General features: G+C 35.4%; 1 long non-coding RNA gene and 1 pseudogene across 1 annotated transcript; one reads left to right on the top strand and one right to left on the bottom strand.

Annotated features, from left to right (window-relative positions):
- Positions 1–404: 404 nt before the first annotated feature.
- On the bottom strand, positions 405–1,750 carry LOC130501168 (uncharacterized). Its single transcript, XR_008939567.1, has 3 exons — positions 1,038–1,750; positions 730–844; positions 405–645 (listed from the first exon to the last, which is right to left on the bottom strand). It is a non-coding gene; the product is annotated as an uncharacterized LOC130501168 (long non-coding RNA).
- A 1,032-nt stretch (positions 1,751–2,782) lies between these two features.
- Positions 2,783–8,368, top strand: LOC130501169 (cytochrome P450 85A2-like; annotated as a pseudogene).
- Positions 8,369–27,566: the final 19,198 nt, after the last annotated feature.

Genomic DNA, 27,566 nt, shown 5'->3' with positions numbered 1-27,566 from the left:
GATGGACGACCAAGAAAGAACGGAAAGGTCCTCAACTTGTCACATCCCTTTTAAGTTGAACGTACGTGCGTATTCTGAATTGCCTCACATTTGTTGGCTCTTGTAGTCTTGTGCTGCTGTGCAATAATTCATTTCCCCACGTATAATATATTTCGAAAACTAACAAACAAACCGACACATATATATCCTTAAAAAAAGACATATATCTAACACTATTATGAGTTACTCTAGTTTATACAGTAGTTACACTACAAGCAATCAACAGATAAGTTAGGCAACCACTTAAATAAGTGGAAAGAATATGAAAGAGTGAAATGGATAAATGGGAGAAATAAAATTCCATCAGAGGGCCTTGTATGTTGTTAGAGCATCATTAACCCAAAACCCCAAATAGGAGTGCTTATTCTTTTTTTAATAATTTTAAGTTGTAAAAGTGATTTAAGATCCAACGCTAAGCACCCTGAACATTTTTGTGCTCCAACGGGAGGTTTTTATTTTGGGATTCTTAAAAGAAAAAAAACTAAAACAATACATACTTGGTAAGTTGATCCAGGCTCGTGTACTCTCTGAGGGTTGGAGTTAAGATCGATCATGCTATGATCACCATTCCCATTTGAACCAACACGAGGTGCTTGTTGGGACCAGCTTGCATCACCATAACAATTAACAATTACATAAACGTGTGGAGACAGGAGAAGATATCTAAATCAATAGCACAATAACACTCACCTCAAACATTGACAAGTCTTGTTAAGTCATCCCCACTCTGCCCCTCTCCATATCCTTCTTCTGTCTTAGTATCCTCATCCTCATCTACAACCAATCCGAGCTTCCTCTTTTTAGCCTGAAATGCATTAAGTGAGACCAGATACACAAACAGCATAACTTTAAACTTACATATGATTACATCAAAGTGTTCTATTAAACAAAATCCAAAACAATCAAATCTACTGAACATATCATTATGATCAAAGTACTTGTATTCAAAGCCAGAGAGAGTCAAATTACAAACATGAAACAACGAGACATTCACATACTAATCTCATCTTGTCTCCTCCTTAAAAGAAAGTAATGAACAGAGCATCTATGTGTGTCCAAAACCAAAACGTTAAACCAAAAAAACAAACTAATCTCATCTTGTCTCCTCCTTAAAAGATCCCTGCAAGAACACAGATGAATCACAACAAAGAATAGATTCAGTCAGACATCAAAGTGAAGCAAAATCACAAAAACTAAACACAACTAGTAGAGATATTTACCCAGAAACTAAGTTCTACTCAAAAACAATACGAGGAAGGGATATAAAAGTTTCAATGGCGGTTTCTCTCCCGAACTCGTTTCTCCAGATCAACCCATGCGCTCCTTCTCTGGTAACTAGAAAGGTAAAAGCTTTTTCTTCTTCGTCTATAACACTCCTCTCCTCTCCTCAAATCACTAAATTTTTTGTGTAGGGGATTCTGAATAGCCAATTACGGCGGCAGCTATTGGCGCGAGAGGAGGAAAGAAACCGGCGGTTACCAATCCGGTGGTGGCCAAAGTTTACTGCAACGGAGAGATCACCAGATGGAGTCGGAGTCGCCGAGGAGTCACCAGAGAAGATGATTCGATCGTGAAAGATAGAGGATGATGAATGTGTGACACGTGTGCATAAGCTCCGTTGCTTGTGAGTCTTAATTAAGCGTCGTTGTTTGTTTAATTACATAATTTTCTTTTTCTTTTTAACCTAAAAACACTAAGCACCCGCGTTAAGCATCCGCGTTAATAATGCTCTTAGGCGTGGGTACAAATCGGATCTTCAAATCGGATAAGTTTTATTTTTCTGATTAAAGACCTTTTGCTAGAAAATTGAAATTTCTGACACTCGATCAATTGTAAAATTAACTTGTTTATCCTAGAATATTATAAAAAAAATCTTTTGTTTTTCCAAAAAAATAAAAAGTAAACCAGTATTTAAAAAGAAAATTTCAGAAAAGTCTGTCGTAGAATAAACTTATCTAGAAATATTTTTTTTGAAACTTAACTTATCTAGAAGTATTCATTTGTAAATTTTCAATTGCAAAAATGATATAAATAGAAAACTCTTAGATTTTCTATAAGGTTTTTGGACGATTTCCGGAAGTTGAAATCTTATATATCAAAGTTTAATAAAATTTTATTTTTTATAAATCTATAAAGATTTTTTAATATTTTTTGTTAATTCATGTATATTACTCGTTATTGTTCAAGTCTCTCTTGTTAACATTTCTTGTTAAAGTATCCATAATTTGCTTATTTATTCCCGACACAATAACGTTAACGTTATCGGCATTAAAACAACTTTATAAACTAAGAAATCTTACACAGAGTTAGTCAAAAAAATTAAAAGCGACCATCTCTCTTTGACTCGTTTTCTATGGTAAATCTACCTCTCTCTCTCTCTCTCTCTCTCTCTCTCTCTCTCTCTCTCTCTCTCTCTCTCTCTCTCTCTCTTCTCTCTCTCTCTCTCTCTCTCTACGGTGCCCTTTAGAACATCTCCAATGTAAAACTCCATTTTTCCTCCAAAATGGAGTAAAAGTGAATATGGAATAAAATTGCTCCAACCCTATTCCATTTTTCACTCTATAATGGAGTCATGAACAAACAAAATATAGATTACTCTATTTATGGAGTAAACTTCAAAATGGAATGAGATATGAAGTTGGGTTGAAGCATATGTTACTCCATAATCACTTTTACTCCATTTTGGAGTTAAAAATGGAGTTGGGTTGGAGATGCCCTTAGGTGCCTATATAAACAATGCCGCACACAAGCATTCAGACCAAAACCAAAGAACCTTAATCTTCTCTCTCTTTCTCTCTGTTTATTACTGATTCTGTTCGAAAACAGAGAACAAGGGGAAAAAAATAGAAGAGAAAATGGGTATAATGATGATGACTTTTGGTCTTCTTCTGATCATTGTCTGCGTCTGCTCTGCTCTTCTCCGATGGAACCAAATGCGATACTCCAAGAAAGGCCTCCCACCTGGAACCATGGGCTGGCCAGTTTTTGGTGAAACCACCGAGTTTCTCAAACAAGGGCCAGATTTCATGAAGAACCAGAGACTCAGGTGCCTCAAGTTTTTTCCACATTTTGTTGGACTTTAATATAAAATAAGAAGCGGTTAAAATAAGAAGCACCGCTTCGGACATAGACGGTTATTGTACGTGTCGATTAAAGGCATCTTTTAACTCAACATATGCGTTGATTAAAAGCACCGCTTGATTCAGTATATAAGGCCATCAAGTGTACGAGGAAGGGATAAGATTATTCTGATTCATTCTTCTTCTTCTCCACAATAAATTTCTGAAGGAAAAACAGAGTATAGTTTGCTAGGGTCTCCGTACGGTGTGTTGTACGGAGATCGATAGTTGTATCCTCTAGATAGACGTCCACAAACTACATACACCATTGTAGGGGCGAAATTCTGTCTTAGGAGATTGCTCAAGCAAGCCTCTATCCAACTACGATTGATTAAGTTGTGAAAGAAAGGTAATTATCTGATTTATAAGGGTTTATAAATCTAGTATATTTATAAGAGTTTATAAAACGTGTAATCTTTATAAGCGGTTATAAATTCAAACGTATTGAGTACGTGAGATTGGTTTGCATCTGTACTTTGGAATAACAATCTAAGACAGAATTTCGCCCCTACAATGGTACAATAGAATGGAGTATCTTTAATTAATGTTACCTATATGAGAGTGGTGTCGGGTCGCACCTATGAGAATTGATATGGCTAAATTCTCTAGAGCTCTCATGAGCTAGGATATGTTCAGGACCAAAATGAACACAACCGTATAAACTAGAAATGAGCTGGAAAAATATGTGTTTATCTTATTGTTTTGGTTTACTATAAAATGTGGATAATTCAAGACTATAGTTCATTACCTACAAGTAAATCCGATAAGTTGTTACTAGGAAAGGTTCAAGTCCAAAAGACACCTTTTCCGATGCATATCGATTCTACTTTCTCAGAATTATTTGAACTTATTTTCTATTCAAATGTGGGGTATTGTTGAGTTTGAATAGAAAATGTGGGGTATTGTTGGACTTTAATATAAAATAAGAAGCGGTTAAAATAAGAAGCACCGCTTCGGACATAGACGGTTATTGTACGTGTCGATTAAAGGCATCTTTTAACTCAACATATGCGTTGATTAAAAGCACCGCTTGATTCAGTATATAAGGCCATCAAGTGTACGAGGAAGGGATAAGATTATTCTGATTCATTCTTCTTCTTCTCCACAATAAATTTCTGAAGGAAAAACAGAGTATAGTTTGCTAGGGTCTCCGTACGGTGTGTTGTACGGAGATCGATAGTTGTATCCTCTAGATAGACGTCCACAAACTACATACACCATTGTAGGGGCGAAATTCTGTCTTAGGAGATTGCTCAAGCAAGCCTCTATCCAACTACGATTGATTAAGTTGTGAAAGAAAGGTAATTATCTGATTTATAAGGTTTATAAATCTAGTAATATTTATAAGAGTTTATAAAACGTGTAATCTTTATAAGCGGTTATAAATTCAAACGTATTGAGTACGTGAGATTGGTTTGCATCTGTACTTTGGAATAACAATTTTATTAGCAAACTATGCTCGTAAGCCATTTGGTTTTGGCTCGGCCTAATAACGTTTTCTTTTTGTTTCTGGTGATGATTTTGAATCATATCAGATACGGGAGTTTCTTCAAATCTCACATTCTTGGCTGCCCTACAATAGTCTCAATGGACGCAGAACTCAACAGATACATTCTAATGAACGAATCTAAAGGACTAGTTGCTGGTTATCCACAATCTATGCTCGATATCCTTGGGAGATGCAACATCGCGGCGGTCCATGGACCGAGCCACCGGCTCATGAGAGGCTCATTGCTCTCTCTAATAAGCCCAGCTATGATGAAAGATCATCTATTGCCTAAGATTGATGATTTCATGAGAAGCTATCTTTGTGGTTGGGATGAGGTTGAGACCATTGATATCCAAGAAAAGACCAAACATGTACGTTCTCGCCTTCATTTCTCTTTCTTCTTTTTTTTTTGTGTTTAGAAATTGAATCTGAAAGTGTTCCAAAAAAACAGATTGAATCTGAATATCTGCTCTGTTCCTTTAAATGGTTTTAACAATGATTTAAAAATTGGTTGCGTCTATGTGGCAAATTGGTCACTATATTTAAAACAATTTATCAAAAAATTGGTTTAGACAGACAGCGCACTAATAAACACTAGTCTCCTAGAAATCGCCTTAATTATGGATTAAAGATTTCTTGAACATTGATTTTTAATATCTCAAGAATTTTTTTTGCCTAAGCTTTGGTGCAGTTTATTATTTATTATTTTTACTTAAAAGAATTTAATTATTTCACTATTTATGATAAAATGAAAGTAATGTTTACTCATTTTGTTGTTGTACAGATGGCATTTTTATCATCGTTGTTACAAATAGCAGAGACTTTGGAAGAAGCAGAGGTTGAAGAATATAGAAAAGAGTTCTTCAAGCTTGTTGTGGGAACTCTTTCTGTCCCAATCGATCTCCCGGGGACAAGTTACCGATGCGGAATCCAAGTAAATTACTCAGAATCTCGAATCAAAACGTAAGAAGAGAAAAATTTAATGAAAATACTGAAGTTTTTCTAATTGCTTTTTAGGCAAGAAACAATATTGATAGGTTACTGACAAAGCTGATGCAAGAACGAAGAGAGTCAGGAGAAAGTTTCACAGACATGTTGGGTTACTTGATGAAGAAGGAAGATAACCGATACTTGTTATCTGATAAGGAGATAAGAGATCAAGTAGTAACGATATTGTACTCGGGTTATGAGACTGTCTCTACAACTTCCATGATGGCTCTTAAGTATCTCCATGATCATCCTAAAGCTCTTGAAGAACTCAGGGTATGTTTTTAAGAAACGTTAATCAGGATTTTAGAGTTTGTACTTTGTATGGTTTTATCTGGTTCGGTTATTTATTCTTGGTTTTGGATTGCAGAGAGAACATTTGGCTATAAGAGACCGAAAACGACCTGATGAACCGCTCAATCTTGACGATATAAAATCAATGGAATTCACACGAGCTGTGAGTATTTTCGTACACAAATTAATAATTAAAATTTAGTATTTGTTGGGATTGTGAAAGCCTATGTCTAATTTTATTTATCTGATTAGTACGATATTGTCCATTTTGGATCTTAATGGCAAGCCCGCATGGATTTACTTTTGGTTTCCATCCCAAAAGGCCTCGTACGTATTAGAGTTGGACATCTCTTTATATATTAGACACTTCTTGTCTAAGTTTACATTCAATGACATCCAGAATCTTCTGACTTGATCTCTGTCACACACACCTCTCATTCCTAACTCATAGGATATACCATTCATCACTCGAAGGGTATTTAGGTCTCTTTGCAGATTTCTCGTCAACCGCTCTGATACCAATTGTTGGGATTGTGAAAGCCTATGTCCAACTCTATTTATCTGATTAGTACGATATTGTCCATTTTGGATCTTAATGGCAAGCCCGCATGGATTTACTTTTGGTTTCCATCCCAAAAGGCCTCGTACGTATTAGAGTTGGACATCTCTTTATATATTAGACACTTCTTGTCTAAGTTTACATTCATGACATCCAGAATCTTCTGACTTGATCTCTGTCACACACACCTCTCATTCCTAACTCATAGGATATACCATTCATCACTCGAAGGGTATTTAGGTCTCTTTGCAGATTTCTCGTCAACCGCTCTGATACCAATTGTTGGGATTGTGAAAGCCTATGTCCAACTCTATTTATCCGATTACTACGATATTGTCCATTTTTGGCCTTAATGGCAAGCCCGCATGGATTTACTTTTGGTTTCCATCCCAAAAGGCCTCATACTAATTAGAGTTGAACATCTCTTTTATATATTAGACAATTCTTCTCTAATTCTCCAATGTGGGACTTAGTTTGTCATCTCACAGTATTCTTGATTTTGACATTGTGATTTAATATTTTGGACCATATCTTAATAGGTAATCTTTGAGACATCAAGATTGGCAACCGTAGTTTAATGGAGTCCTGAGGAAAACTACTCACGACCTGGAACTCAACGGTAATAAACTATTGTAATTTGATTATCAAAATTAAATTTAAAAGGATTCTTTATCATTATTAGTTTTCTTTTTTGGGTATGTTTTGATTCAAAAGAGAATAAGAATTGGGCATGTGTAACTTATATTATACTCACTTCGTTTCAGAAAAATCTATATTTTAGAAAAAAATATTTGTTTCAAAAAGATATATTTTTACTTTTCTAATATTTTATTTAATGAAAATGTAAACTTCAAAAAAATTAATTATGTTTTTTAGATTTCTATTGGCTAAAAGTTATAGAATACTATTATTTAAAAAAAACAGTACTTTTGATTAATTTTAAATGTGCTTTTTTAATATAAATGAAAAATTTAAAATATGTATTTTTTTGAAAGAGAGAGAGTATCAATTATTTACACAATTGAACTATTCAATCCAGCGAAGCAATCATCTCCCGTGACTCTCCATGTTTTATTTCAATTACGTTATCTTTTTCAATTACTTTGACAGGAAAATATCAAACTATTTATTTTTATTTTACAATTTTACAGGGTATTCAATCCCAAAAGGTTGGAGAATTTACGTATACACAAGAGAGATTAACTATGATACATCTCTGTATGAAGATCCTATGATCTTTAACCCATGGAGATGGATGGTTAGTACTGCAATACCCTGTTGTTGTTTTTCCTCTTTTGTTTTGTTGTTTGAAAACATTTGGCTAACAGAGAGGGCTTCTTTGGCTATTTAAATACGCAGGAAAAGAATTTGGAATCAAAGAGCTATTTCTTACTCTTTGGAGGTGGAGCAAGACATTGCCCTGGGAAGGAACTAGGAATTTCTGAAGTCTCCAGCTTCATTCACTACTTTGTTACAAAATACAAGTATGTTCTTAAACCATGTTTCTTTAATGTGTAAATATCTGATTTGTTTGTTGTTGTTATTGATGACTTGAGATCTTAATGTTCTGGTTTTTGTGCAGATGGGAGGAAAAGGGGGGAGAGAAACTAATGGTGTTTCCAAGAGTTTCAGCACCAAAAGGATATCATCTTAGGGTTTTACCTTACTGACTTTGTTTTGTCCCAATATTAGAACTATGATATAAAGTTAAGGTTTTTTTGTTAGGGTTAATTAACCTATTTTACCTCTCAAGGTTTAGAGGAATATAGAAGAGGCTGTTAGAAAATAATATATTTTAAAAATGTTGAGCCCAGCTCTTATTTTGTAAAGTTGCAACCCATAACCAGTTCTGTTCCAATAACAATACTTGTTATACGTCAAGATTTTATGGGGCCCTTAGTGCAAAATTCTTTTTGGACCCTTAAACCTAATCTATTATTATTAATTTTCCAACATGACCATGACTAATTGATATTTGTTGTGTCCATTTAAAATATAACTGAATTTAAATATAACTGCATCTATACTAATATTATAACTGCATCTACGTATGTAACTGCATCTAATCTAACTGCAAAACGTTTAAAAAATTTCAATTGGGCCATTCTAGGTTTCATTTGACAATTGGGCCATTAATCATAATTTTTAAGGGAAAATCGCATAAAAAACCTTCAAAGTGGTACTCACTACCACTTTAAACCTTCAACTTATTTAACTAGCATATTAAACATTCAATTTGGCTTTTGTATCCTAACAAACCTTCAACTTGGTTTACTTATTCATCAAGTCAAAATGGTAACCTGGTAACCTGTAATAGTAGGTGACATGTATATACTTTTTATTTTATTTAATTAAGAAATGTAATTAAGAATAAATAATGATAAGAAATATAAATAAAAATGGAAATTACAGAAAAAATCAAAATTTGAATTCAATAAAAAATAATTTTTTTTTTAAATTTTGAAAGTTTTTTTAATGAAACTTTTTCAAAATAAAAGATTTTTTTAAATACAGAAAAATTCAAAAATTAGTTTTTAAAATTGAAAATATTTTCTTAAGAATTAAAAAGTGTTTTTCTATTTTATTTTATATGAAATTTTGAAAAAAATATGAACTTTATTTTTTTTTAAAGTTATATAAAGCTCTAAAATGTTATTGAAATGAGTATTTGTGATATACCATCATTAAAAGTAATATTTTCGTCATATCACCATTAATAATAATATTTTGTAAGTTTTAAAGTGTTTAATTTTGATGTGTTGATATCTTTAAATGGTGATAATTTCTGACATACGGATAACAACTGATTTTTCATACTATTGTCATTATTGATATAACTAAAAATGCTACAATCGGTGCTGGTGAAGAAGAGTATTCATGTTGATGGTGATATTGTTTAAAATTATCTAATTTTTTGAGCGAATATTTTATAGCTTTTATACAATTTTTTTAAACAATCTTTTTTTTACAAAACTTTTCATTTAAAAGAACTTCAAAATTTTAAGAAATATTTTGATTTTTATTAAATTCAATTTTAGAATTTTCTGTAATTTTTTAATTTTATTTATTTTTCTTACTGTTATATTTCATTTATTTCATTTTTAATTAAATAAAAATAAAAACCAACACGTCACCTACTATTATAGGTTACCAGGTCACCATTTTGACTTGATGAACAAGTAAGCCAAGTTGAAGGTTTGTTATGATACAAAAGTCAAGTTGAATGTTTAATATGCTAGTTAAATAAGTTAAAGGTTTAAAGTGCTAGTGAGTGCCACTTCGAAGGTTTTTTATACAATTTTCCCTAATTTTTTAATAAACAAAACTAAGCTTTAATAACTAAAAATGAACATTTCCATTTAACTCGGTCAAAACTTACGACCCATTTTAAAGTGAATGAAAAATTATTATGTGTAATAATAACATTTTATAAATCATTATACAAAATCAAATCACTAAAATTTAATGGACACATATCATTACATATATTTAGTTACTATTTCATTACTAAACAAAATTGTATATAATTTGTTATAAAAAAGAAATTACCTAACTATTTTGAATAAAGTTCAACATCACAAATTCAATACAGTTTTCAAATTTCTTACTAATCATTTGAAAAAAATATTATACACAAATATAATTACAAATAAACAAATATAATTACTTGAAAAACACAAATAAAATAATTTTATTTGCGTCCTTTTGAGGACATATCACAAATTTGATTCAACTTTTTGAAAAAAATCGATTTGCGGATGCAGGTTATGAGTATTTTATTCGGGATGGTGCGGGTTGGTAGATTTTGGATTGCATATACCCGCTGATCCGAAAAATATTTAAAAATAAAAATAAAAGTAAACATTTTTTTTTTAAAAATATGGTAATTGATAAAACAATTAAAATTTTTTAAAATATAATTTCTTTATTATAAATATATTTTTATTTTTATAATAAATTAAAAAATTATACTAAAAAAATTTATAACCCGCGGATAACCGCAAAATTAAATGGGACGGATGCCGGTACAAATTATTTGTTCACGGGTTGTGCGGATCATACTTTTGGACCAAAAACAAAATTGAAACACGCGGGTTGGCGGGTTCGACCGGCAACCCAGCCCTACCAGATCAATTTTTTAAATTACTATTATTTAATAAAATATATTTTGATTAAGATTCACACACACACATATGATTATAAAGAAAAATAAAAATATAATCACAAAGAAAACACAAATATGAGAACTAAATTAAAGTAAAAAATATACCGCCCTTCAAAAGGCGGGTCTTAATCTAGTATCGATTTTAAAAGTTCCATCATAAATATTTTTAAAATAATAATACTATAAATAAATTTTTTATAAAATTTGTGATGAAAAGAAATATATATATATATATATATATTATATATAATATTTGTACACCATATATATAAATTTTTTAACATAAAATTACATATATTTTTTTAAACGAGATTCTAACTATTACAGAATAGGGAACATCGGGTTGGATCCATGAACCATGACAGTCGTACTGTTTGCCGGCTTAAGCCACCCCTGAGTTTTCTGATGTTTAATGTTTTTTAATCTGAAACTCACATGTTCGTTGAACAATATGACGATGGTATATTAATATTACAGAGTGAACTCTAAAAGTAATAGAGATATTCATTGTCAACTAGATATTTGACCCGTGCGACCGCACGGGTATTTATTTTCTGTTTTAGTTTTTATTTATTTATACTAAATGATTTATTTGTATTTTTTGATCCTTTTACATTGACTACGTTAGGGATGTGCATTTGGATACCCACTGATTCGGTTAAAATCTATTTGAGTTTGAGATTTCCGAGTTTAAAGATCTCAACAACATTCAAATATTTATAAATTTTGGTTTTGGTTTGATTCGGGTATTTGCGGGTCCGGTTCGGATACGGATAACCCGTTTGAATTATTTTAAAATTTTCAAAATTTATATATACTTTAAATTTCTCAAAACATATAAATTTTAGTAATGTAAACCAAAATACCTAAATTAAAATTAAAAAATAGGTTGAACTTCAATATTTGGATGGAGAATAAATATATATTTTAAATATTTTTGGTGTTTGATTATTGTTTATCTACTTTATGTTTATTTTTGACTATTTTTTATATTTTCAAATAGTTTAGACAACTTTAAGTTGACAACAAAAAAACAACTTTAAAATATCATTAATTGTTGAAGAATAAAAAACAAATACATTAATCTAACTAAAAAGACAAACATTAAAATAGGAAAGAAAAAAACATATTAATCTAACTGAAAAACAAACATTAAAATAGGAAAAAACAAACACATTAATCTAACTGAAAAAAACAAACATGAAAATAAGAAACTCAATTTAATTCTCAGTGGCATAGAAATGTAATTAAATTTGAAAATTAAAGATATTTAATTTGTACTTCTTTTTTAATAAGATAGATACATAACCCACCAAAACAATTGACAACGAATTTAGAGTATCATCTATGATATGATAATGGAAAACGAATTGGGCTTAACATTTATGATCAAATCAATTACCCTGACTACTAGTTTATGCACTTGACTGAGCCCATTGGACTTATTGACGACAAGTATACTTTAAAAAACTGCCAACAGCCCAAATTAGTCAATTAGATAAGACAGCCCAACTGACGATTTGAAGTCAATCCATTTAGTTTCAACCTCTTGCATCAATTCTACGTCCGAGATGTGACTTACTGCCAAAATTTGTCAGGCTTAATGCCTCCTTTCTCAAAGGCTCCGATTATGCTGTGGAAAAACTTGAAACTCGTAAATTAGTGCAGCAAGAACTGAATGAGTCAAGTGATCCCCTTGCCAAGTTCTAATTATTCACTAGAGCTTCATGCGTGTGTCGGTTCGGATATTGGTTTTTATGTTTTTATATATTGATGTTTATTTATTTTTACAATTAGTGTTATATATTTTAGATATATTACCATATATTTAATTATATTCAAAAGATCTAGATCGAATCAGATAATTTTATTATTTTGATACAAATATCTTACTTCATTTCATATACATAGTTTTCTTTAGATATTTTAGGTTTATATTCATCAGAACCAATTCATCAAGATTCAGAAAAAATCTGACTCGACATCCACCCAAAAATTTATAATATTTAAATAGGAATCTAATTTTAAACCCAAAAAAACAATACACGAAAAATGATTCATACCTGAAAGGATATCTGAATGTTCATGTCTTACTTATTTGCAAACAAATTAAAAACTTTTTGTTAACCGTTTTTAATTTGTGTCACGAGCAAATTCATCTAAAATGGTCGAATTACTATAATTAACATGTAAAATAAATATTGTTCAATTAATATAGTAAATATAATTAATAAAATAGTTTAAGAAGAAGGAAAAAAGTAAAATATATAATAAAACATTTTGAAATAGGTAACTTTTATTTTGTATTTCTGTAATAAATGCTCACAAATTATTTAGAAAACACAATAAATAAAATGGTTAGAGTTTGTTAGAAAATGACAATGAAAGTTGTAAGAAAATATTTAAATTTAAGAAAGTGTTGTTTTGTACTTCAGTTTAAATATTTATTTTATTATAATAAACATATGAAAGCTCTATGGACATTTGTTTTCAATTTGTAATATATAAAATTTATGATAGATCAACATTATTTTTTTTAACTTGTTGGTTGCTTATATTGTGGTTATATACTAAACCAATCAAAATGATATGTTATATAACAAATTCGTCAATTAGTAATGTTTAAGCTTTGTACTTTGTACTTCTAGTCTGTGATAAGTTTCAGCATTCTAATAGTGATTACAAAACATAAGAATACAAAAAGTTATGATCTGTCCGGGTTATCTTACCAAAAAGATGTTTGAACTTTCAAGAAAAAGACTTAGGCAAAGAACTCCTATTTTCTCAATGTAATCATTTTATCTATTAAAAGTGAAGCATTTTTAATAAAACACCTTGCCTTAGACTATAATAACAGAAATGCAATTGTGAGGTGGCACTCTCACAAACCTTAAAAGATAAAATGCTTACGTGTCCACTGCATATAAGCATAAGACTTCTTAAGAAACTAGAGAATTGATTACGGTGTCATATTTTAAATCAATCTCTACAAACTTTTTCTTTTCGAAAGTAAAAACAAAGTGATTTTTACAAAACTGATTACATGCTAATATTCATCCGGTCCAGCTTTAGTATCTATGGTTCTCTAGTGTTTATTCATCGTGTTATTTTATTTCATTGTAACTTTTGTCTCCCTTTTTTGAACTGTTGCTTCTGGAGATAGTTACCATGAATCTTGCTTTAGTCAAAAAACGTGTGATGTTGCTTCCGGAGATATATATATTTGAGTTAAAGTGTGAGGCTTTGTGTCTCTTGGGCCTGCTGGTGGGCTTCGGGTTTGGACCTGAAACAAGACATAAGAAATATGTTAATTTTCCAGTTTCTTTGTAGTATTAGGAACAAGTAATTTTCCTTTTCCATCTAGAGAACCTATGATCGATCTAGTATAAATAGGGTTCTCATCTCTCATTGTTAGATACAACACAGAAACAATAATCTCTCATAGAACACGCAACTAGTGCGAGGCTTGTAATCTTTTCGATTCATAGTGATATTGAGTTTACTCCGGTTTGGAGTTAGACTTGCCAAACATATCGGTTCCGTTTTGATTCGATTATTACAAGAGAAAGCCAAGGTCGATTCTCTACAAGTGGTATCAGAGCTTAGGCCAAACTAGATCCAAGTACAGAGATTCGAGGTCAAGATTCAATAAACAAGCAAGGAGAATTCTTATCTGGTGTGGTGAAGAATACTTGGCTCGTTGGTGATTGAAGCTTGACAGAGCGGCGTGTTGTGACAACCTGCAAACAAAGAAACAACAGTTTACGGGTTACTAGAGAGATGGAAGCAACTTTAAAGAAATTTGAAGTGGAGAAATTCGATGGGAAGGGTGACTTTGGTCTATGGAAATACAAGATGCTATGTCAGCTAGAGATCTTTGGTTTGGGGTCTGTTCTTAAGGAGAAAACTCCTTCTACGGATGGTGAAGGTGATGAAGAACAGAAGGATGTTAAACCTGATCCTAAGGAGCAAGACAAGGAGTTGCGTACCAAGAATCTGATCAGTATGTGCCTATCTGATCTTATTCTACGGAAGGTTATGAATGAGCCTACAGCACTGGATATGTGGAAGGCTCTAGAAGCGGAGTATCAGACCAAGACGTTACCAAATCGAATCTACATGAAGCAGAGATATGCAGGTTTCAGAATGGAAGAACACAAGTCCATTGAGGAAAATCTGGATGTGTTTCTGAAACTTGTGGCTGATCTAGCAAGTCTGGATATTAAAATCAGTGAAGAAGATCAAGCAATACAGATCTTAACCAGTCTACCAAAGCAATATGAATCTCTCGTTGATGCTTTAAAATACGGCAGCGGAAAAGAGACCTTAACGGTCCGTGATGTTACAAGTTCTGCTTATTCTAAGGAAGTAGAATTAAGGGAGAAGGGACTTCTTAACAAGTCTAAAAGTAACTCAGAGGGGCTGTTCGCTGGAAACGATAGAGGAAGGGGTGACAAGAAGAACAACAAGACTTGGAGAGCTAGATCAAAGAGCAGAAACAGATCACAATCAAAACCTAAATTCTCTAAAGAATGTTGGACGTGTGGCAAGGAGGGACACTTTAAAAAGCAGTGTCCCGAGAGAAAGAAGCCGGCAAATTCGGTCAACATTGCTGAAGAGAAGGAGCAACCATTGGTATTAGTGGCGAGCCAGCAAGCTACTAAGGAGGAATGGGTACTTGATTCGGGATGTACGTTCCATATCACTCCAAATAAGAATGTCTTATTTGATCTTGAAGACATAGAAGGAGGGAAGGTTTTGATGGGCAATAACACAGTCAGCGAGGTCAAAGGGATCGGGAAGATCAGAATTATGAATGATGATGGATCAAGTGTGATTCTCACCGACGTACGTTACATGCCGACCATGGGAAGGAACCTTATTTCCTACGGTTCATTGGAGAAGATGGGATGCAGATACGAAGGAAAAGACTTCATGGTGCAGTTTTACAAAGGAGAGAAGAAGGTTATTTCTGGGAAATACTGTGATGGTCTATACTACTTGCAAGGTACAGTATTGAGTGGTGAAGCTGCAGTCGCAAGGCCTGATATCGACTTGACTAAGAGGTGGCACTCTAGACTCGGACACATGAGTCTAAAAGGTATGAATATTTTAGTCAAGGAGGGACATCTAAACGAGAAAGACGTGACGACGTTAGAGTTTTGCGAGAACTGCGTCCTTGGCAAAGCACACAAGTTGAGCTTTCCAAAGGGCAAGCACACGTCTAAGGAAGTTTTAGAATACATCCACTCAGATATGTGGGGTTCACCTTCGGTGGTTGAGAGTCTCGCAGGATGCTACTATTTCCTTACATTCATCGACGATTTTTCTAGGAAAGTTTGGATCTATTTCCTGAGATCAAAAGATGAAGTGTTCCAGAATTTCAAAGAGTGGAAAACTAGCGTGGAGACAAAGACAGGAAAGAAGGTGAAGTGTCTTAGGACGGACAACGGATTGGAATTCTGCAATACACAGATGGATACATTGTGTAAGGAGGCAGGGATTAAAAGACACAGAACGTGCAACTATACTCCGCAACAAAACGGAGTATCAGAACGCATGAACCGTACGATCATGGAGAAGGTTAGGTGTATGTTGACAGAGGCAGGCTTAGAGGAGAAGTTCTGGGCGGAAGCGGCTTCTACAGCTGTCTACTTAATCAACCGATCTCCTAGTACAGCTATAAATTTCAAGCTACCAGAAGAGGTGTGGTCAGGAACAAGAGTTGACCTAAGCCACCTAAGAAGGTTCGGATGTACCGCTTATGTACACGTGACTCAAGCCAAAACCAGTCCAAGAGCGATGAAAGGAGTTTTCATGGGATATCCAACGGGGACTAAAGGTTATCGAGTCTGGTTACCAGAAGAATTAAGATGTACGGTGAGCAGGAACGTGATCTTCAACGAAGAAGAGATGTTTAAAGACGTCGAAGAAGCCAACGAGAAGAAAAAGAAAACGAAGACGGTGACTTTCAGTCCGGTGTTGGTTCAAGGACCTTCAAACTCAGCTAGTGACGCAGATACAGAGGATACAGTTCAAGGTGGAGTTTCTCCCGCATCAGAAAACTCGAAACCTGAATCCTCAAGTTCAGAAAGTGAAGAAGAAGCCATGGAAGCTGAACACGAAAATCTGGATAATTATATTCTTGCTAGAGACAGAATCAGAAGAGAAGTGAAGAAGCCTTCTAGGTTTGATGATTCAGACTGCGTGGCTTATTCTCTAGCTACAGCAGAAGAGATGAATATGGACGAGCCTAAGTCATATTCAGAAGCAAGAAGAAGTAAAAGCTGGAAGTTATGGAACCAGGGAATGCAAGAAGAGATGGATTCGTTGGAGAAAAACCAGACTTGGAAGCTGGTTGAAAAACCAGAGAAAAAGAAAATTATTGGCAGCAAGTGGGTTTTCAAGTTGAAAGAAGGCATTCCGGGAGTCGAGAAGCCGAGATACAAAGCTAGGTTAGTAGCTAAAGGGTTTTCACAAGTCGAGGGGATTGATTACACGGAGGTGTTTGCACCAGTGGTGAAGCACGTGTCAATCAGAATTATGCTGTCACTTGTTGCAAATTATGATCTTGATTTGGAACAACTAGACGTGAAAACAGCTTTCTTATACGGTACGTTGGACGAAGAGATTTATATGGCACAGCCAGAAGGGTTCGTTGAGAAGGGAAAAGAAGATCAAGTTTGTCTCCTGTTAAAATCCCTTTACGGATTAAAACAGTCACCAAGACAATGGAATAGGAGATTTGATAGTTTCATGAAGGAACATGGCTTCTACAGGAGCGCTTACGATCCTTGCGTCTACATGAAAGGTTCAGATTTATCTCATATGGTTTATCTCTTGATCTATGTCGATGACATGCTAATAGCGTCTAAGGATTCTAAGGAGATTAAAAGAATCAAAGACAGCTTGAAGAGAGAGTTTGAGATGAAGGACCTTGGAGCAGCTTCAAGAATACTTGGGATGGATATAATTAGAGATCGGGCCAAAGGAACTCTAAGGCTATCGCAGGGAAAGTACTTGCAGAAGGTGCTGGAAACTTTTAACATGGTCGAGAGCAAGGCGGTGGTTACACCTATTGGACCACAGTTTAAGCTCAAGAGTTTGACGAAGGAAGAAGAGTACGAGGAAACGAGGTTCATGAACGTGATACCATACGCATCAGCCGTTGGGAGTTTAATGTATGCGATGGTGGGTTCTAGACCTGACCTATGCTTCGCAGTGGGCTTGATCAGCCGCTACATGAGCAAGCCAGGAAGACAACATTGGGAAGCTGTTAAGTGGGTGATGAGATACCTTAAAGGAGCTCTAGGTTCAGACCTAATGTTTACTAAAGGAGAAGACTTTAAGGTACAGGGATTCTGTGACGCAGACTACGCTACTGATTTGGATAGGAGAAGATCCGTTACCGGATATGTATTTCAAGTCGGAGGCAACACAATAAGCTGGAGATCTGGTCTCCAACATATCGTAGCTCTATCAACGACAGAATCGGAGTATATGGCTTTAGCCGAAGCTTTCAAAGAGGCATTATGGCTTAAGGGTTTTGTTAGTGAATTGGGGTTCAAGCAAGATGATGTGAGAGTGTTTTCAGATTCTCAAAGTGCTATACACCTAGCTAAGAATGGCGGGTTCCATGAAAGGACTAAGCATATAGACACTAGACTACACTTTATGAGAGACGTAATTGAGGCTGGCGACGTTACAGTTCACAAGATTCACACATCTATCAACCCGGCGGATTTCCTAACTAAGTGTGTACCTGGACAAAAGTTCGAGACATGCTTGGAGATCCTCAAGGTTCTGCCTTAGTAGGTCTCGTGTGGCTGCCGGTGACAAGGCTGTCGACTTGTTCACCTCGCGGAAAGGCCACAAAGTAAAATATCAGTTTCAGGAAAAGCAAACTGATGGTTCGACAGGGAGATATAAAGCTTGGTAAAAGATGAGTTCAGAAGAATACCTTTGATGGTTGTAGACGGGATTTGTCTATACGAGGAACCTGCAATAAAATATTCATACTAGTCAAAGATTTTTATGCAGGAGGTTAAGCTTCAAAAGAAGCTGGGAAATCATTTAAATTAATCAGATACTTTACCAAAGAACGTGTAGTTGCAGCTAGGAGACAGCTACAACAAGGATGAAGCTCTTAAAAGAATTAAAGAAATAATTCTAAAGGAAGCTACGGTGGTGAAGAGACGTCGACATCACAAGCTGAAAGTCAACAAGAATCAAATTAAGCTTCTTGTTACAAGAGCTACATGGAGACACGGGTAATAAAAGTCAAAAGGAGATACCTTTTAAGACTTTGACAAGTCTGGTTTTGGTTTCAAAAGAGGTCGTGAGGTGAGCAAGAGGAATTTTGCTACCAAAGAATCACGAAGGTCAAAGGCGGTGCTGGATTCATCAAGAGACAAGCTGAGAAAAAAAAAAAAAAATTAAAATCAAAGGCCAAGTTTTTGTTCGATGTCTAAGGAAGAAGACAAGGGAGAACAAAGGGAACCTGAGATATCTATGGCGGAAGCGGTGAGAGCTGACGCCGGTGAAGACAAGCGATGGTAAAGTCGGGATCTTGTCTGGTTCACGGAGAATCGAAGAGAGGAAGTGTTCGGGAAAGAGAGGAATCAACAGGGGCGAGAGAGAGAAGCGAGGATCGGAGAAGGCATGCATCTCCGATGAAGACGGCGTCGAGGAACAGACGGTACTCGGAGAAGACGATGCGGCGAGCTCGTCAAAACTTCTGGTTTCATTTTTCGCAGAGAGAGAGAGAGATGGGAGAGATGGAGGAACGGAGAAATCGAAGAATGACCCAAGAGCCAAGGTGGAGAATGTGAGGCTTTGTGTCTCTTGGGCCTGCTGGTGGGCTTCGGGTTTGGACCTGAAACAAGACATAAGAAATATGTTAATTTTCCAGTTTCTTTGTAGTATTAGGAACAAGTAATTTTCCTTTTCCATCTAGAGAACCTATGATCGATCTAGTATAAATAGGGTTCTCATCTCTCATTGTTAGATACAACACAGAAACAATAATCTCTCATAGAACACGCAACTAGTGCGAGGCTTGTAATCTTTTCGATTCATAGTGATATTGAGTTTACTCCGGTTTGGAGTTAGACTTGCCAAACATATCGGTTCCGTTTTGATTCGATTATTACAAGAGAAAGCCAAGGTCGATTCTCTACATAAAGAAAAAGATCACGTGCTAATATTCTAAGAGAGTGATTTTTCCAAAACTAAACACAATATATAGTTTCATTTAATATATAATCTGACTGTTTTTATTTCGCCTATATAGCACAATCATCGTATAGTTTCCTGTCTAGAAAGCTCAGATATTGTTTTTTTTTTATAAAACTGGCTTTCATATTGAAGAAACTAAAAACGAAAAGGATTTTGTAAATATTACAGCTTTAAAAAAACACGAGAGCTTTAAGAAAGGACAGGGACGAACTAGGAGAAAGAAATACAGAGGGGGAGGTCAAATGGATTGCAAAAGAATGACCATGGAAGAAACAGAGGAAACACTAGAGAGAGCTAGCTTCCACACCAAAAGCTCAGATATTGTCATACAGTATTCTTCATATTTAGTTGCTTCTTGTTAAATCAAGCAAGTACTGAATATTTTATGTGTATTGATCATGAGGCTCAAGCTCAACTTATATACAACGTTACAAGTATATCTTTCTACCGACTTATACTAGAGTATTTATCTCTAATATTTACATCATTATCTCTTACTAAATACATAATTAACCATACTTATCCTAACACTCCCCCTCAAGTGGGAGCATTGCAAATGCCCAACTTGGACATAAGATGATTAAACTGCAACTTCCCCAAAGCCTTTGTCAAAACATCAGCCAACTGCTCCTTGGTGCCAATGTAAGAACATGTGATCATCCCTGACTTCAAAGCATCTCGAACTCGATGGCAATCAATCTCAACATGTTTAGTTCTCTCATGAAAGACCGGATTAGACGCAATATACAATGCAGCCTTACTATCACAAAACAAACGTGAAGGTGTCTTAGGCGCAAAGCCTAGATCAGTGAGCAACTGTCTTAACCATTTTACTTCTCGTGTAGCAATAGACATTGCTCGGTACTCAGCCTCAGCAGAAGAATGAGATACCACATTCTGCTTCTTTGTCTTCCAAGACACTGGTGAACCTCCTATCATGGCGACGTATGCTGTCAAAGATCTCCTTGTTAACGGACACGCCGCCCAATCAGCATCACAATAGATTGAAAGCTGTAAATCACCATCAGACTTTAGTAGAATCCCCTGACCAGCAGAACCTTTAAGAAACCGTACTACTCGGAACGCAGCCTCCATATGTCTCTCTCGAGGCTTCTGCATAAACTGAGATAAAATATGAACCGAGTAAGCTATGTCTGGTCTAGTATTAGCTAGATAAATGAGCCGACCAATTAGTCTTCTATATCTTGCAGGTTCTTTAACGAAGGCGCTATCATCTGTTGCCAAATGATGATTCTGCTCCATGGGCGTCGAAGCTGGTGCTGCATCCGACAGCCCTGTCTCTTTTACGATATCCATTGAATATTTCCTTTGACTCAACACAAAACCTTCTTTGCTTCTGGCTATCTCTATGCCAAGAAAATACTTGAGCCTCCCCAAATCCTTCATATGGAAGCACGTTCCAAGATACTTTTTAAACTTCTGAATCTCATCTCCATCATTACCACAGATAATCAAATCATCAACGTATATAAGCACTCTTATCTCCACACTTCCACGCGAGTAAACAAATAAGGAATAGTCAGAATATGACTGATAGAAACCCGCGCGTAGAAGTGCCTTTGTGAGCTTCTCGAACCAACACCGAGGTGCTTGTTTTAAACCATAAAGAGACTTATGTAACCTCAGCACTTTGTTAGGTTCAGAGTGTGTGAATCCTTGCGGAAGCTTGATATAGACCTCCTCATGTAAATCACCATGAAGAAATGCATTGTGCACATCCATTTGATGCACTTCCCAGTTATTAGCAGCAACAACTTTCAAAAGACTCCTCACTGTCGTCATCTTTGCTACCGGAGCAAATGTCTCGTCATAATCTGATCCTGCCTTCTGTCTATTCCCAAGCACAACCAGTCTTGCTTTAAACCTTTCCACTGTCCCATCCGAATTATATTTGATCTTGAACACCCACATTGTGCCCAACGCCACGCGTCCTGGAGGTAAATCAACTACACTCCATGTATTAGAAACCTCAAGTGCATCAACTTCTTTGTAAACCGCCTTTGTCCATCTCTTATCTCTCATAGCTTCTTGAAAATTTCTAGGCTCAGTCTCTGCACAAACTGCTGCAACAAAAGCCTTGTGCCCAACAGAATATGTTTCGTCAGAGATAAGTTCAGTAAGAGGACAAAGAGTGTTACCTGTGACCGGGTCGAAGTAGATGCTGTAGGAGTGATCGGAGGTGCGAACGCGAGGGGTACTATTTCCACAAATTGCATTGTAGATGACGAAGTCATTTAACCGAACAGAAGGCGTCTTGGCTCTCTGTCCTCTGCCCATAAGAACCTCTGTTTCTGCCTCTTTATCAGGTAGGATTACTGTTGCAGTCTCATTCCCTGTACTACTTACTTCGGGTCCGACCTCCATTACTGCAGGATCATTGGAAACGGGATCACCACTCGGTAACGTTGGCGGTGTTACTGCAACGACACTCCCCCTGTTTCCAGTATCCTCTGTTTCTTCATCAACACTCCCCATGTTTCCAGTATCCTCTGTTTCATTTGTAAGGAAAACAGAGTCGTAAATTTCCGTCACAACAGGAGATGTAGAGACTTGTGATACGTCTGTTGCGTATGGAAACTCGTTTTCCTTGAAAATAACATCACGAGAGACAAAGAACTCTTTCTCCTCTAGATCGTAAAGCTGCCATCCTTTCTTGCCAAAAGGATATCCAACGAAAATACATCTCCTACTTCGCGATGCAAACTTGTTTTTATCTCGCAGTTGCTTGTGGGCGAAGCATAATGAACCAAACACTCGTAGATCAGAATACGATGGTACTGATCCAAATAACAACTCGTGGGGACACTTCCCATTAAGTACTTTGGTTGGAGTGAGATTTATAACATGAGCGGCTGCAAGAACCGCTTCTCCCCAAAAACTAATTGGCAAACTAGCCTGAAATAGTAAAGCTCTTGCGACATTCAGTAAGTGACGATGCTTTCTCTCCACTCTACCGTTCTGTTGTGGTGTTCCCACGCAAGAGGTTTGATGAATAATACCTCTGGTTTTGAAAAACGATGAAAGACACATGAACTCGGTGCCGTTATCGCTACGAACCTTCTTTATTGTCTTTCCAAACTGAGTGTCAGCATAAGCATGGAAATCTTCGACTACTTTCTTTACTTGTGACTTCTCGAGTAATAAAAATGTCCAAACGGTTCGTGAGAAGTCGTCTACAATAGTTAAGAAATACGAAGCTCCTTTAGAAGCTTGAACCCGATATGGTCCCCAGAGGTCGATGTGTATCAAATCAAAACAATCACTCGTTTTATTATAACTTTCAGAAAACTGATCCCTAGTCTGCTTAGCACGAAAGCAGACTTCACAAGAATGTAAATTTGCAGAAACATCAACACCAGAAAACAAATGCAAATCCGACAAAGCAGAAAAACCAGGATGTCCCAACCGACGATGCCACAACACCGGATCTTCAACCTTCACAGTCTTGTTAACTCGCCCAACTCTGACATCCTTAAAATAGTACACCCCGTCGCGTTCCTCACCTGCTCCAATCAGCATCCTCGAACCCCGGTCCTGCAACACACACAATGTATCGGTGAAAATCGCTAAACAGTTTGATCTCTTAAGCAGTTTAGATACTGATATCAAAGAGCAGTTCAAATCGGGAACATATAACACATCATGTAGTGAGATACGATTAGACAGCCGCAACACTCCCACTTTCTTTGAGACCGTGATGCTTCCATCAGCAAACCCAACGTTACAAGGTGATATATCTCTGAGATCAACAAGGAGATTGATATCCCCTGTCATGTGGTGTGATGCCCCTGTATCAATAATTACATCACCAATATCCTTACCGGACAGCTTATCAGAAGAGGTTGACTTATTGTTGATAATCTGAGTGATCGCTCTCCACTGTTCTGGAGTTAACTCAGGTGGTCCTGTGTTGTTTGGATTAGCCGTAGTAGCATAAGCCAAGTTACTCTGTCCTCTACCTCTGGACTGCCCATTACTGCGACCACCTCCTCTCGATGTACCTCGAGTTCCTCTTCCTCCTCTCTCTGTGAACCACTCTGGATACCCAATAATCTGCCAACATGCAGATTTATCATGACCTGATCTTCCACAATTTGAACAGATCCTGTCACGTCCTCTGTTTTGCGGTCCTTGTGCTTGTGCGTTCAGATCGTCAAGTGTACCTCCGCGTCCACTGTTCGATTTATTGTCATCATTATTGTTCTCACGTCTAGTTGTAAATCCAACAGCCTCCTGCTGTTGTTCTCTTATCTTTGCAGAGTTCAAACGATCCTCTTCTCGCACCACTTTGTTATAAACTTTTCCAAGATCTGGAAGAACATCAGCTTCTATGATAGCTGTGACAACATGACCAAATCTGGACTCATCGAGCCCCATTACGAACTGATGTACCCTCTCATCTTCTCTTTCCTTCTCGTACACGGCAGCTGCATCACAAGTACACACTGGTGATGGTCGATACGTCTGGAGTTCTTCCCACATCTTAGCCAGACGACCATAATAATCAATCACTGCCTGCCCATCTTGCCTACACGAAGCTAGCTTGGACATCAGCTGATGCACTCTCACCTTATTTCCCACCGAGAACCTCTCTCTCAAGTTCTCCCAAAGCTTGTGTGCATCTGTTATGAAAGTCACAGTTGACCTAACTCGTGGCTCGATAGACGTTCGCAACCACCCTATACTATCATTGAATTGACGCTGAGCCATGACTCAAGATCAGCGTGTCCTTCTGGTGGCTTCTTCAGCGAACCATCGATGAAACATGCCTTCCTCTTGGCTTGGAGAGCATTCATCATCTCCGTTGCCCACTCGTTGTAATTCTCTCCCTTCAGTTGAACTGAAGTAATCAAAGCTCCAGGATTATCCGACGAGAAGATCGAATACGGTGAGCTTGCACCCTTCTCTCCGGACACGCCGGCAACAACAACTTTATTATCTCCCATCACGTTGAAGATCTTAGAACTTTATGAAAAAATTGAATAAGCAAAGATCGATAATGAATGGATCTATTGCTCTGATACCATGTTAAATCAAGCAAGTACTGAATATTTTATGTGTATTGATCATGAGGCTCAAGCTCAACTTATATACAACGTTACAAGTATATCTTTCTACCGACTTATACTAGAGTATTTATCTCTAATATTTACATCATTATCTCTTACTAAATACATAATTAACCATACTTATCCTAACACTTCTCTCCCAAATTACGACAATCCATCACGTCTGCCATGTCCATGTGTGCCATCGTATCCTTTTCATGTTAGGATAACCCTCAATTCGAGATAAAAGGTTGCTCATATGTCAAATTCAATGCACACGATATAGCTGTAAGACATGGTATTTTAGAATGTAAATAGTATTGGTTTCTGTGGTGTCAAGAAGTTCACAAAATGTACCACAACGTCAACATGGTAATAGATATTCCTGAAAAGGACATTGTATAGTGTTCTTATGTTTTTAGAGGATACGATATGATTTAGATATGTAGGATTTTTGGTAAGAAAATCGGGAATTTCAGTCGGTTTAAAATGGAACCGAACAGTAAATTTATCAAAAAGATGGTTTGATATGATGGTTAAAAATTGTTTGATATGTTAAAAAAACCGTATGATGGTTAAGAAAATAGATTATGTGAACTTTATAGATGGGTTGAAAAGCACTATATAGACATGGGTTCCCATCCAACTCAAATTTGTAAGAAAAAATTACTTGAAATCTTTAATAAAACGCTTATGACCCCCTAAATATTAGGATCGGCCTGTGTTGATTGAAAGAAAAGATAATTACTGTGAATCTTGAGTTGAACATCTACAACTCAAAACCTTATTTTAAGAGAAGCAAAACTTCAAAATAAAGATTTGAGAGTTGATTGTTCCAACCATAAATCCTCAAAAAATCCTTAAAAGTTTATTCATTTACACTATAGTCATTGACATTAAAAAAAGTTACTAATAATGATAAAATTTCACAAATATATATAAAACATATTTTTAATATATTATACAACACAAAATATTACAATATTATATAGTAAAATAATATAAATTTACATATATAATAAAATAACACACAGATACACAAATTTTAGAAAACTACATATAAGATACCAAACTATTCAAACATTATTTTCATAATGCTTCCATATATTCTCAATCAACCCATTCCGAAATAATATTTAAATGTTTATATAATTTGCTTTTATTTATCTTAAGTTTGTTAATGTACTTTTGTTTTGTGTGAACTTTATTTAATGTATTTTTCTATCTGTGTGAATTTTATTTTAGTGTTCTGTAATATTTATCATATTTTATTTTATTTTGATATACTTAAGTTAGTGTGAATAAAGTTTTCTTTTTTTGAAAACTATGCATAGTAAATCTAAGAGCTACGCTCTTCCTTTTTAGAAAACCAGACCGGAGGCATAGAGTCGACATACAACATAGCAGAAAGGGAACATCTTGCACCCCGTACCAGCTTATCCGCCACTAGATTATGTGCTCTTGTTATATGTCGGATCATAAAGGTAGGAAAGAAAGTCTTACTTTGCTGAAACTCCTCCAAATGTGTAGCAAAAGCTGGCTACTCTCTACGTGATGACACCATCTTCACCAGTTGAAAACAGTCTGTTGCAAAAACTACGTTTGAGAAATTGAGAGTTTTCATGCACTCCATAGACCAAATCAAAGCTTCACATTCCGCATGCAAAAGAGATAAGTTTCTTCAGAGATTCATTGCACCCATCATCTTCTCAGTTGAACCATTCTTTCGGCATAACCACCCTTGTCCTGAAAACTTATCCTGCTCCTTCCAACCTCCATCAATAAAACATATTCTGGAATCTTCTAACGAAGTGTGAATAAAGTTAATAGATGTATCTGTGAAAAAAAATAATTGTAAAAACTAAAAAAAAATTAAGTAGTTTTCAGGTTTTGAATAGTAAAACCTCAAATTTAAGGTATTATTATTTAAAACTTTAAAATTCGAAGATTTGAAATTTGATTGAAATGACAAAAACCTCAGAATTTGAGGATTTCAAGTTGGGTTGGAGATGCTCTTAGTCACTCACACCAATCTAATTATGTAATACAAATGACTTAGACAACACACAGAAAATATTGACTAACATTAGAACCTAAGGAAAAATGACTAAATTATCACTAAAATTAAAGATAAAATGATTAAATTATTTTAAACTTTAAACTCTTATTCTAACCCCACCCCTTAAATACTAAACTATAAATCTTAATTATTAACCACTAATCCAAATAAAAATAAAAATGTATTTTTGTTTTAATTGATGCTATTTTGTTATTTTCGTATTTATATGCTAATTTGGAAAAATAAATGAAGTGTTGGTGCTAATCTAAAGAATTTATCAATTATATATGTATGCATACATTTGCTTGTTTTTAACTTTTTAATCGTTCGTACACTTAAATAATTGAGACAGTGTTCAAAAAAGCGCTAAGCGCTAAGCGGGCGGTGATCTAACGTCGAACGCCTAGAACGACTAAACGGACGCCTAGATTATTAGTTAAGCGGTTTAGGCGTTTATAACTATAGCAATATATTAAATATATATAATGTTTTGTAATTAATAATAGTAAAAACTATTATTTATATATCATAAAAATTAATTTCATAAGA

This window comes from Raphanus sativus, unplaced genomic scaffold, assembly GCF_000801105.2.
Source record: "Raphanus sativus cultivar WK10039 unplaced genomic scaffold, ASM80110v3 Scaffold0110, whole genome shotgun sequence".
In the NCBI taxonomy this organism is placed as follows: domain Eukaryota; kingdom Viridiplantae; phylum Streptophyta; class Magnoliopsida; order Brassicales; family Brassicaceae; genus Raphanus; species Raphanus sativus.
Note: the sequence above shows the minus strand (reverse complement) of the source record. Positions and strands in the feature narration are given on the sequence as shown.